This window comes from Perca fluviatilis, chromosome 12, assembly GCF_010015445.1.
Source record: "Perca fluviatilis chromosome 12, GENO_Pfluv_1.0, whole genome shotgun sequence".
Lineage (NCBI taxonomy): Eukaryota > Metazoa > Chordata > Actinopteri > Perciformes > Percidae > Perca > Perca fluviatilis.
This window is the reverse complement of record NC_053123.1, coordinates 30,890,211-30,903,759: the sequence shown is the minus strand read 5'-3', so window position 1 is coordinate 30,903,759 and position 13,549 is coordinate 30,890,211. Positions and strand designations below refer to the sequence as shown.

Genomic DNA, 13,549 nt, shown 5'->3' with positions numbered 1-13,549 from the left:
TCCCCCCCCCCGAACCACCCGACCCCCTGGTGCGCCCCGAACCACCGCTGGAGACCCTGTTGAATAGTGCCATGCCACTGTCGGTGACAACAACAAAAGGTGCACGCAAAGAACCGAAGTGAAAGGGAAGGGGAAAGGAGAAAGCCTACAGAAAACATTTCTATAGGCTTTATAGATGCTGGTGCTACAGCAAAAAGGACTATTAATCACGAACCATAGAAAAAGAATATGCTCTTTAGACGCAGAACCACTCGGATCTAATAAACCATCATGCACCGCAACGATGCAAATCATATGCAGTGAATTAACGAGCCACATATTTGATATTTAGAATCATATTTGTTTAAAATTTTTAAAAATAGATACCCCCAGCGAAAAAACAGAATGGATAAGGAGACGTAGGCTATGAGTTTCCAAAGCAAATATTCCGTTTCCTTCCTCTTCTTATTTTCAATATATATTCTCAAGAACTGAAACTGCAATATTTGCTAAGCAAATCTCCCACTTACAAATATGCATTTCTATCTTCAGCTCCAGACAGAATTAGATGCATTTTTTTTTTTAAATGTATTTATTCTTTTTTATTAATCTTTGCTGTGTGCAAACGTAAATATAAAGAAGCAATGGTTCCTTGACAATCTTTCCAGGGGGGGTCCCTTAGCAAACTGACCTGTACATAAATGGGCTGTCAAGAGATTTCACTTCTGAGACATCCTTCTCAGGTTATCTGCATCTATTTAATCAAGGCTTCATGAAATGCCAATTTTTGGGAACCCCTCTGTTATCGCACCAGGACCAAATAGCTCTTTGTTAATGCTTTTTTTAAGAAATCACAATTCATCCAAATCATAAAACCTTTAAAATATTAGCTTCTTCTCTCTATTTCTCTCTCTCTCTCTCTCTCTCTCTCTCTCTTTTTCCTCCCCTCTCTCAATTCAATTTGCTTTTTTGGCATGAACAAAGAAGTTGCCAAAGCAGTTTACAGAAAATGCATATATAGTACATATCACATATTAAATACATACAGTAGGTGTCACATCGATTCTATACTGCACTGGTAGTTATACAACACACTACATTACAAAACAATTGCATAACACAATATAATACTTAACAGTTTTGTACAATATAATTACTGTACGATCCTAAACCAGTGTGTAATGTGGGGATCTTATAGTGGTGGGTCCCTCAGGCTGTGGCGGGCAGATCCAGATTTAGCTGCCAGTGTGGAGCTGCTGTCCCTTCTCCTAGGAGGACTGCCAGCTTCTCTCCTGATGTTAACATTGGGAAATTAGCTATTTTTTTGGCTATTTTTCCAAAGTGTAAATCTCTTAGTGAAGAGAATTTTTCACAGTGGAAGAGGAAGTGTATCTCTCTCTCTCTCTCTCTCTCTCTCTCTTGCCCTTTTTCTTTTACCTTAACTAAATCACAATTGCTTTCGGAAAAAGCGGTTGAAAAAAAAAGAAGGGAGGAATCCCACTCGCCGCAGTAGGCCTGTATCTTTACACATGAAACTGAAAAGCACAAAGCCGAAAACATCACACGCTTAACGCCGAATTAGCTTCATGCACTTCTACAGACACTTGAATGAGTAAATCAATCTCCTCCCGCATGTTATCACTCAACTCTGATCTAACTCGAAAATGAAAATTTTTTCTTTTTGAAATCATAACTTGACTGAGAACTGTTTTGGGGGAAATACACCTGCGGCGGGATTGCACCTGCACCGCACTTCAATTTATGCGTCTACATTTGTATAAATTTTCTGTGAAATGTGCAACATGATCTGTTATTGCTCACCTGCCACCACAACCCTCCCCACCCCCACCCTCCACTCCCCAGACTGTCTCATCACTCTCAGTTTGAGAGCGAGAGTGATTTGATACAGCAATCTGGGAAATGAACAACTGTTTTCGCTGCTTGTTTTCTCAGCGCCGTCGCAGGTTGAGAAAGGTATATGAGCTCTCTGAACCACACTGACAATATTACCAGCATCACGACTGGCTAGGGGTTCATATTGTGAAAATTCCCTGAATAAATTACCATGCCCACTCTTTCTCTTATCTGGTTATGAGTGTACAGTTATGACCTCAGTTTCTGGTATTTGGGATGGGTATTTCTTCAATGTTAACTTCCCAGAAATATTGTGCACTGACAGGTTTTTTCTTCTTCTGTAAAGCCTTTTTTTTTTTTTTACGACAGAACAAATGTAACCCTTTTAACATACATGACAGGTTATCTCTGAAATCCTCGCTTTAATTTAGGATATCGCCTTGACTGACCGTCATGTGTAAGACGCCTATAGGAGAAGCAACAGTGGCAGGTTTTTCATAGCTTGCAAAGAGCCTTTTGTCGAATGAAATTAACTAAGATAAACCATGCACAAATTGAGTTTTTAATGCAAAAAGATAGCTGTGTGTTTTTGGAAATAATTAACTCATAACTGTTTTTGTCACACACACACACACACACACACACACACACACACACACACACACACACACACACACACACACACACACACACACACACACACACACACACACACACACACACACACACACACAGTGATTGGGGATAATCCCACCCGTTCCCCTTCATGTTTCTTAGCAGAGGGGCTGTGTTTTTTCTTTTGCTTCTGTGTCTGTATTGATCTGACCGTGAGTGAGCAATATTGATTCCAGGTCAACACAAATGCACCCAGCCCCCCCCCCACCTCCCTCCCACCACCACACACACACCATACGCACAGCGAGCATGCACGCAGCAGGACATCAGAGGCACCGGGTGAAAGTTTGACCTGTAATGTCCACTGAACTCGTCTCTTCTCTGTCTGGCCCCCCCGACGTGGACGACAAACACCTGATGACATCGCAACCCTCCAGATATCCTCGCTTTGAAGTCTGAGAAAAAGTCGATAGCAGGGGAATGTTTTTTTTGTTGTTGTTGTTACGTCAGAGCTTTTTGATAATGCATCGTTGACATGACGGCAGCAGAAAAGATCTGCGTTTCCGGGGGGAGGCTCGAAAAACTCTGTTTGATGCGACTGCTGGAAATCTCTGCATTCTTTACCGTTCATAAAGTGGCGCTTTGAGCTGAAACGCTTCAACTCAAAAGTTATGACAAGTAGGGCTGCGAGTAACGATCGATTTTCACCGTCGATTCATCTGTCGATTATTTTCTCGATAAATCGATGAAATGCGCGGTCTATAAAATGTCAGAAAATTGGTGAAAAACGTCTATCAGTGTTTCCCAAAAAGCCCTCAAATGTCTCGTTTTGTCCCCAACTCAAAGATATTCAGTTTACCGTCCCAGAGGAGAGAAGAAACTAGAACAATATTCACATTTTACAAGCGAGAAGAGAGAAAAGAGAAATGTATCGACTCAAACTGACAATTATAAAAAATTGTTGGCGATTCATTTATTGGTTGACAACTTATCGATTAATCTTTGCAGCTCGAACAAAATCCTTTTTCAAGACCTGGCCAAAGTGCTTTTCTACAAGCCTATTTGACAACTCAGTCCCGGTTGATCTTTTACGCGTGAGGCTGACAAAACGTGCAACGGCGCTCCGCCATTCTTTGAGAATTTGTCGCTTGCAGAACTCTCCTTGAGCGATCGGTGGTTTGGTAAAATTCAAGTCAGTGGCGTACCGTAGATATCAATGGTTTACCGTTGAAGTCACTGGTGCACCGCAGTGGTGGTAAGGCTACACAGTACCTCCACCAGTAGTGTTTCAGTGCTGGTATGTTGGCTCCCAGGCCCATTGTGTATATGAAGGCAGAGGTGTAGTGTGTGTTTTCACTGTCTCCTCCCTGGGAATTCCCCTCTGTTCCAGGCTCTAACAGCCAGTTGGAGCCGCGGCTGTACATATACGTGTGTGTGTGAGTCAGGATGTATACACACTGCAGACTTCAGTTATTCGCATTTCAGTGCACGTGTAGGCATGCGTTAATGCAAGCGTGCATGTGTATGTGCGTGTGTGTGTGTGTGTGTGTGTTTCCTCCCCGATTCCCAGGGTTCTGCGGAGTTAAACCCTCTTAAATGTCCCCCTGGCTTTTGTCCTCACGTTTCAGCTGAATTTCCCCGCATTCATCCCACCATTCAGACTCTGTGTGTTCGAGCGCTCAGGAATGCACTGGGTTTGACAGGCGCCTGAACTGTGTGTGTGTGTGTGTGTGTGTGTGCGTGCGTGTGTGCGTGCGTGTGTGCGTGCGTGTAAATGAGCATATACAACAGAAAAAAAAGACGGAGAGGTTTGGAAAAACAAGTTGTTTTTTTTCCCCTCCTCTTCTCTTTCTGATGCAAAAGGTGCTCGCCCGGTTGGACTTGGAAGAACACAATCACCTTACCTTTGCACACACATACTTTTCACCTTCTACACACAACACACACACACACACACACACACACACACACACACACACACTTCGAGTCACATGTGCTCTCACTCAACGAGAGCTCTGCACCCACTCACCCTGACACCCACACAACCACCCACACACTCACGTGCACTGCCAAATAGCTCTCACTCTTTACCCTCCCACCCAATCTCCTCCCCACCCACCACCACTGAGCGCGCGCACACAATACACCCACACACACACACACACACACACACACACACACACACACACACACACACACACACACACACACACACACACACACACACACACACACACACACACACACACACACACACACACACATTTTAACACAAAGTGCCGGGCATGCGCCTGATCTGGTTTCCTCTTTGCTTTGCGAGCGACCCGCAGTGATAAAATAAACACAAATACGTGATAATCACATTCCAGACATTACTCTCCCGCCGGTGGGAAGTTTCAACTGGTTTTCTGCAAGAGTTGGTTTGACTGTGTGTGTGTGTGTGTGTGTGCAACCCTGGAGAGAAAAAAGGGTAAAGAAAATGAGAGAGAGAGGGAACAAAGAGATCTGGGGCGAAGTCTCACACATTCCTCAGTCCTGCCAATATCCTACCAGTATACTAGACCATCTCACACACACACACACACACACACACACACACACACACACACACACACACACACACACACACACACACACACACACACACACACACACACACACACACACACACACACACACACACACACACACACACACGGCAAGAGACAGCCAGAACTGAATAAAATGTCCTCATTTGCACTGCATCTGTGGCATCATGCTAACATTAACAATTCCACTTTTTTTTGGTTTTGCAAATCATATCATGCAACATTGAAACAAAAACTTCCACTGACAATGACATCATGAACCCCCATCCCCCCCCACCCCAAATTAAATGGGATTTAAAAGCTGGAAAAGGTGAGGGAAAAGAAGCCGGTGAGTGAAAACACACGACAAATTGCAACCCTTTTGAATACCAAAGCCTGTGAACAGCAACAAGAAAAGGCAGTCCTACCTTTTGGGTTATTACTGATTTGGTTTGGTAGAAAGAGACGCAGCAGGGAGACAGAGGCAGTGAGAAAGAGCCCGTACGTGTGACAATCGGAGACTTGTGCTGAAAGAAGAGATGTAGATGGGACCTACCTGAGCACATGGCCAGCATGGCATGCACACTTCCTCAGTCAACACGCTTTGTTTCTCCTCCTCCTCTCTGCCGCTGCATGCTTCTCCTCCATCTGTCTGTCTCTCTGCGACTCTCTTCTTGTCCGTCTCCCCCTTCCCCTCACTCTCTCGCTCTCTCTCTCTCTCTCTCTCTCTCTCTCTCCCTCCTCTCTCTCTTCTCTCCTCCCTTCTCATGCTCTACAAGGCCTTCTCTCTCTCACTCTGCTGCTCTCTTCAAACTTCTCCTGCTTTTTTCTTCTTCTGGAAAAACAAACAGAACAGACCCAGCTTGTCTCTCGTCGCATTTTGCACCTCGCTATTCTTCCTCAGGTTGCTGCGCTCAATAAAGTTGTCCCTCTTTATGCAAGGGAGAGTGATCTGTGAAGGCAGTCTTAACTAGAATGTCTCTCTCCTCCCCCCACGCCACATGGTGTGTGTGTGTGTGTCTGTCTGTGAATATACAGTATATATATACACACATATATATATATATATATATATGTATATATATATGTGTGTGTGTGTGTTGCTGCCATGCCAGCCATTCACCTCCACACATTTAAACACTTTCTTGCTTTCTTTATTAGTCTGCCTTTCTTTTCTCTATACAACGTCTAGCTAATTTCTCCAGTACATTCAGTATACTCTTAAAAGGCTCAGCTGTTTATCCTGAGGAGAGAGGGCGAGCGCGAGAGAGACGGGAAAATGTGAAAGACAGACAAATAAAGGACGGCGACCAAAAATTGGCGGTACAAGCTGCAAACGGCCTTGTAACGAGTTCATGTATCGTTTCGGTAGAAGCAAAGAAAAACTGGTGTGGAAATCTGTGCACAAACCTTGCTTAAAGGGGTGATAGAATGATTATATAGGGTATTTCACACTGTTCCTTATGGTCTCCTAAAGGGGTATGTAACATTGGTTGGGCTGAAAATGGCCTGGTTGATATTTTATTGGCCCTTATGCATCCCTGTGTTTTGGCCCTATTTGTAACAAGAGCTTTTCTTCCAAATATGGTATGCTCATGAATATTTAGATGAGCTGCGCGCTGCTTGGTTGAGCCTTATCCCCGTACACACGTAGAGACGCGCGCTGATTGGTTGAGCAAATCGCCATACACACGCATTAGAGACGCGTGTTGATTGGTTGAGCGAATCCCCAATACACAATACATTCTATCACACACATTAGAGACGCGATAGAATCTCATATTCCAGACACTGCAATGTTTCCTTACCAAATTCACTTCTGAGACTTTTTTATGCGAGAAATCAACTATACCTGTGTTGCTGCCTCGCCGCCCGGCCTGACTTCCTCCACAGACCCCCGGCCTGCTGTGAGCTCGATTGAGCTCCGGCACGGCTGGCAGCCCACAGCACCTCATACCCGCGCAAAGTCACCGTTTGGGCTAATGGACTAGCTACCAAACGCCGCTGCCCTGACAGAGCTCCAGGGCCTGCATTTCCTCTCTTCCTGCTAGCTAAATGGCCCGTGTGTGAGAGTGAGAGCGCGGTCAGCGAGCTTGTTACACCAGCATTTGCAATTAGACATCAATTTTCGTAAAACGGTCCATATTTTATGCGAGTTGATTTCTCGCATAAAAAAGTCTCAGAAGTGAATTTAATGGTAAAATAGCAGATGAACAATGTATACAATTTCTGAGATCTGCACGACCTAGATTCAGAAGACTAACTGATCTCAGGTCAGTTGTGTAGCCTATGCAAATGTTGGGGCGTGACAAACACAGAGACTAGAGCCAAATGAGGAGGAGCCGCAATAGTTGACGTCAACTATGGGGCTCGTTGAGATTCGCCCGTTTTCAGAGGCAGTTTCAAATAGTGAGATTTGCAGAGAAAAGAGGTGTCAATGAGATTTAGAGATTCTATGTATGTCCTAGTTACCCACTAAACTCTCATTATTCAACTATGACAAGGTAAAATCAGTTTTGCATTCCATCACCCCTTTAACCTTGCACTCAGTTTAGCAATCCATGCGCCACGGAAAAAAAACCCCGGCACGGATTCATTTTGAAGCCATCCTAAATATATGAGTTGTATCAATATATATATATATATATATATATATATATATATATATATATATAAAATATAATGCAATAAATATTAGGGCTGTGATATCCTGAATTGATTCAATTCTGATTCACAAGGTCCAGATTTGATTACAATTCAGATTTGATATCAGTTTTGCACACCAACACTAAAAATGTGTTTTTGTAAGACTACATTAATGTAATGTCTGTCCTTTGGTTGGTTTTTAAAAAAAAAATGTTTTTATTATAAGCCGTTACAGGTTTCTATCACACCCTCACATGTCATTTTATATTTCTTCAATGAAATTTGTTTTTTTATGTTCTGTGAAACAAATAAACTAAACTAAACCAAACCTTAACCACGTCCTTTGAGTTGCCAAAACACAAGCAATACATGTTAATCATGCTTCAGCTGCCAGCGTGGATACGGTTTGCTCAGAATGTCTTCGTTTAGAATGCAATTTCTGAAGAAATTGCGGTGTGAATGTTGCATGCTGAAAGACTGACGCTACCCCGAATGTGTGAAAGAGGTGGAACATTTTAAATGGTGTTTCTTGGTGAATGTATGAATGAGTAGATAGCAGGTATGAATTTGTCTCAAATTAGAAAATTCCGTCCATTCACTTGAATGGGGAAAATTTCCCACCAAAAACGTTGACTGATCTCATGAAATGGCGTATGTATGACACTTATTGCCGTGTTATCAAGACGCATACTCGCTTTTTAGCGTGTTTATCAACGCCGTTTGGCCTCCATTGACTTACATTACCTTGCGATTGCGTGTGAATTTATGCTGTAGCGAAGATATGAAATTTAAGTAGCAGATTGATCAATCCTAAACCCAACCGTTGTTTTTCATAAAACGCTTCCTAAAACCCAACCATAGCTTTCTTCTCGCGATAACACGGCAAGTGGTTTGTATGTTTACGTCCGCTGTATACAGCGTAGACATACACGCGGATAGCTCAAAATGCGTACAGAAAACACGCAAAGTGTGCGTGTATGTTTACACGAAGTCATGATGTCATGTTGAATATTTTGGAAATTATGAAAGTTATGGACATTTTGTATAAAAGCAGGAATGTCCTAATCGTGCTGAACGTTTTGATGAACAAATGAAGTTTCTATGTTGAAAAATGTGGAAGGAATTAATGTGCAAAAAAAGGGTACGGACAAAATAATAATAAATACGTAGTAGAACATAGGTCCAGTGAAGTCGTACATAACTGCGAAGATGTGCGTCCACGAGTGGCGAGAAGCTTTAAAAACATCCACCTGTTGCTGATCACGCGACCCAGAAGAAGCCGCGATGTGCCTTGTTTGTTCACAGATTCGTAATCGCGCAAATCGGAACTAATGATTGAAGACATTCCTGGTGTTTCTAGGCTTTATCTCCTCATGATGTTAATAACAAAATGGAATCTGTCAAAGGCTCTTTGCTGTTGCAAAATTAGTGGCTTATGAACATAATTCTCAAGAGGCAGGGATGTAGTGTGTGTAACGGACCAAAAATAATCGAGTCACATCATGTTAGCCATTGTTACCCGACATAGCTCATCTGGCCTGAACTTCATCCACACATTAAAATTGTGCATTAACAATTGAGTAGGACGTCCACGCTCATTGGTGTTTTAAGCCCCCACCGTCGACTTCCAAGACAGCGCTGCGACCGTCGACTTCAAGGCACCTAACCCTAACCCTAACCCTAGTGTCTTCCATGCAGCGCTGCCTGGAAGACAATGTTGGGGGCTTAAAACACCAAACACCGACTTCCACAGCATCTAATTCAAATTAGAATAATTATACACTGCTCTGAGTGGCTGATTGTCGCTCTATTATCTGCAGTATACTGGACACGTTGTAGCGTTGTCACTATTTTTTGGACACAGACCATTCAGTTTTGCTTTTACCTGGTCTCGTATTGCCAGCTCTAGCTCCACAGCGCTGTGGAGTAAGGTCTGGCTACACCACAAATGCATTCTGGGATAGGAGAAGAAAAACTCGGGACGCAGCGATGGTGGCTCTGCTAAATAGTCTCAGGAAGGAACTTGTTTTGGTGGAACATTTACACCCCGCAAAAGAAAACTCCACGTACAATATTAAATGAAGTTAACTGTTGACACAATACAGTAACGTGAGCTATTTAAATTAACTGATAATTATAATTTTTTTTATAATTATACTGTTTATTGATCCCCAGTGGGGAAATTACAATGTACATGGTTAAACCTCATTAGCTCTTAACAGTGTATCTCCGTGTGTACTTGGTCCACAGCAATCCCACCAATCGGTCCCGAAACGTCCCAGTTAGAGAGGGAATGCCCTAAACACATTATTTTACAATCATTCCCCGAAAGAACCAAGCAGGTTGCACCATCCAAATTCTCTTCAAAACTTGCCATTTTCAGCGTGTGGCTTGCTAGCTCGAAGCTTGTCGTTGTTTCCCGAAGTGAAGGGATTTTTAGAACTGCGACACACACAGAGAGCGGAAGCTGAAGGACAAGCGTATCTGGAAATGTACTTCCGTTGATCCAGACTAGCTTTCATCTAACCCATTCGGCCCTTTTATTCTGAAGTTCAGAGGTCCATGTTCCCCAGTTCCCACGAGTGCATCTTTAGTATGCGGTCTTCCGATTTCTTTCACTTTGCAGTGTATTAATCTGTGCACACAGATTTCCACATCAATAGTGTATTTTTTCTACCATTTGACCTCCGGTTGGCTCCGTAGCCTTGAAAACAACCTAGTTGGGGGAAGCTTTATTATTGCACGAATAAAAGGTGATAGTCACACACTCCTCCCTGGGATCCAGCAGCCACGAGTTTCCCTTCACTGGATGCAGAGAAAGCGAGAAAACACATACGTGTGTTGACGTTGCAATCAGAAATTCCAAACGTGGTTTAGCAGGGCAGCGGCAACCCAAACACAGCTGAGAGGGGCTGGCGAGAGGGAATGAATGTTGTCCATAATCTGCCGTTGTCTTTTCCATTCCCCCTCCAAATATTATCCCATGTTTCCACCGGCTCCATAATATTATGGAAGGGAAGTGGACGGGGTATCTGGGCGCTTTTGCATGTGAAGGGACGGCAGTCACAGTCCAGCGCCAATGTGTACCGTGTTTTGACGAACGAGCTGAGAAATTTGCCAAACATGCCTCGTTGTTCTTCCTGCCTTTCGTCTTTGACACAAATTATGGCCGAGCTAACGTCTCGACAGAGGGGAACTTCCTCTAGCGTGCGCCGTAATATCACATAATAACACGGTCACGGCAGTCTGTCTGCCACCATGGTGCACATTTGCCCCATCGGCGATGAGAAATTAGACATGGAGGCTAGAAAAACTGAGAAAAAAAGAGCAGGCAGGTGGATTCGGAATGCTTAATTTACCGGCGAGGACGCTGCCTACTGTTTGGAGCCCACTTCCACCAATAATCAAGGCACAGGGCGAGTGATTTCATCAGTGCTTTCTGTTTTTTTTGTGCAGCAGATTAGAAACTCTTCGGGATCGGCATTTCTACTAAATGACCATCCTGCGTGCCCGCCTCCTCTTCTCCGCATCTGCCCTTCTTCCCCGCGGCCAGCTGTGTATGTGTATGTGTGTGTGTGTGTGTGTGTGTGAACAAGTGTGTGTTCGTGTGTGGGAGTGTGAGGGTGAAGGAGGACCACTCTGCGTGGGCTCAACAGTGCCAGGGCTTTCTCTGCTGCGGTGTTAATAGGCCTTTTTCTCCCCTCAGCGGGACACAGAGAGCTGTCATTTACATGGAGGTAATGGAGTGATGTAGAAGTGGAAGGAATATGTGTGGGCGAGCGATGATGAAGGCCTTGCACCTCTCTCTTTTTCTCCTTCTCTCTCTCTCTCTCTGTCTCTCTCACTCATTGTTTCCCTATACTCTTGCTTTTCTTTAAAAACTATTTCTCGATGCAAGCCTCATTCTCTCCTTTTTCTGACATTACTCAGCGAGAAGTTGTTGTTTTTATTGCTGCCAGTCAGAAGACATTCAAACACCGGAAAGTAAACTGTAAAAGTCCTTGGCGCTGCTGCGATGTGAACATTTATTTTAATCTAAAGTCTGATCCTGCACAAGTCAAAGAAAAGAAAAAGTAACGAGAGCCAGTTAATAGAATTAAATGTCTCCGCATACTAATTGGATATTCTTTCATAACATATTAACAATCGTTTGGCTATCAAGGATTTTTTTTTGTCTTCCTTGGCAGTGGCACTGTGTCGATGGCTGAGCTTGAGTGCCATCCAAACACATGGGAGAATGAATTCACTCTGTGGGAGAGTAAAAAAGCCTGTGTGGACGGGGAAGGCAACGATCCAGCCAAGCTGCTACCAAGAATTTAGTTGCTACGGTTAAATGACATGAATTTCAGGGGGTCTAAGCGGTGTCCGCAGTTACTCTGAACACCGAACAATGGGTGAAAAACATAATGGTGTAAATGATCAGAATCCTGATTAAGGAAAATTAAAAGAAAGCCATCTCCACAACACCGTATCAAAACACAGCAACTATCTCACCGTGAAGACAAGTTACAAGGATTCGAACCTTTAAGATGATCCATGCAGATGCATCAATCTGTTACACCTTGGGAGGAAAAACAGGTTATTAGATTTGTTAAAAACCTCTCTCAAATTCAAATTAAACATCTCAAGTTGACCCAAACTATTTAATGCAAGGATCCTATGCATCCGCATAGTCCGCCTATAAGAAGAAACAGCTCTGGCAATGTTATTGTGTTGTTTAAAAGCTAGAGTGAAGATCCATTGGTACCAACCATGTCATGCTAGCTTCGGAAGAGTATTCTTATATATATATATATATATATATATATATATATATATATATATATATATATATATATATATATATATATATATATATATATATAAATAACTCTCCAAAGTTAGTAGATCTGCAAAGATTAATCGATTAGTTGTCAACTATTAAATTAGTCACAAACTATTTCAATAATTTTTTTCTCTGATGTCAGCTTGTTGAATGTGAATATGTTCTAGTTTCTTCTCTCCTCTGTGACAGTAAACTAAATATCTTTGAGTTGTGGACACAACAAGACATCTGCGGACGTCATCTCGGGCTTTTGGGAAACACTGATCCACATTTTTCACCGTTTATAGACCAAACAACTAATCGATTGATCAAGAAAAAAATCTACAGATTAAGTGACAATGAAAATAATCGTTAGTTGCAGCCCAAAAAGTTTGGAAACACTTAGTTTGTTGTTGGTTTTCAAAGGGGTCCATTGAACTCTAACCTCAATATATCTGGTATCCACGAGTCTCCCCTTTACAGACACACCCACTATATGCTAAAATGGTGTATTTGAATATTTTGTTTTGCATACTGGGGTAGGACTCTTGTGGATTCAATGATTCCAATTGTATTCATGTGTGGTGATGTCAGTCCCCACAGTAGCCATGTTATTGTAGTAAGACCATTTTTTGAAACAGATAAAATACTGTGTTGTAACCTCGAGGATCAACGCATTCTCATGAACGGGTCTGTATGATATCGTACGAAAACGTATGCGCACCAAAACGTAGGATAGTGACAGGTAAGTGTAGGCACCAAAATGACTAGTTAAGTTTAGGGGAAGAAAAAGTGAAAGTATTTTGTTTTTCGCCAGGAAGTGAACTCCGCTTTCCTGTTTGAAAGTGCTGTGTTTTATGTTGACGCTATTTTCCACTGAATGTTGAAGATCATATTTAATGATCAAAAAATGATTCGAATTCTCCACGGTTAATTTCCTTCACTATATAGTACACTATAAAATACCCACAATGCACAGCTAATTTGAGTGTACATACGATGGTCCCTACATTTTACTACTGTATACCACAATGCAACGCGGTCGTGTTTTCCCGGAGGAGAAGAAGAAGCAGAAGCACCCGCA

General features: G+C 42.7%; 1 long non-coding RNA gene across 1 annotated transcript in view; it reads right to left on the bottom strand.

The window, feature by feature from the left end:
* Window positions 1-5,696, bottom strand: part of LOC120570442 — a 40,278-nt gene extending 34,582 nt beyond the window's left edge. Inside the window, exon 1 of the long non-coding RNA XR_005641064.1 lies at window positions 5,572-5,696. This is a non-coding gene — a long non-coding RNA (uncharacterized LOC120570442). The remainder of the gene's footprint in view (window positions 1-5,571) is intronic.
* Between the last annotated feature and the right edge of the window lie 7,853 nt (window positions 5,697-13,549).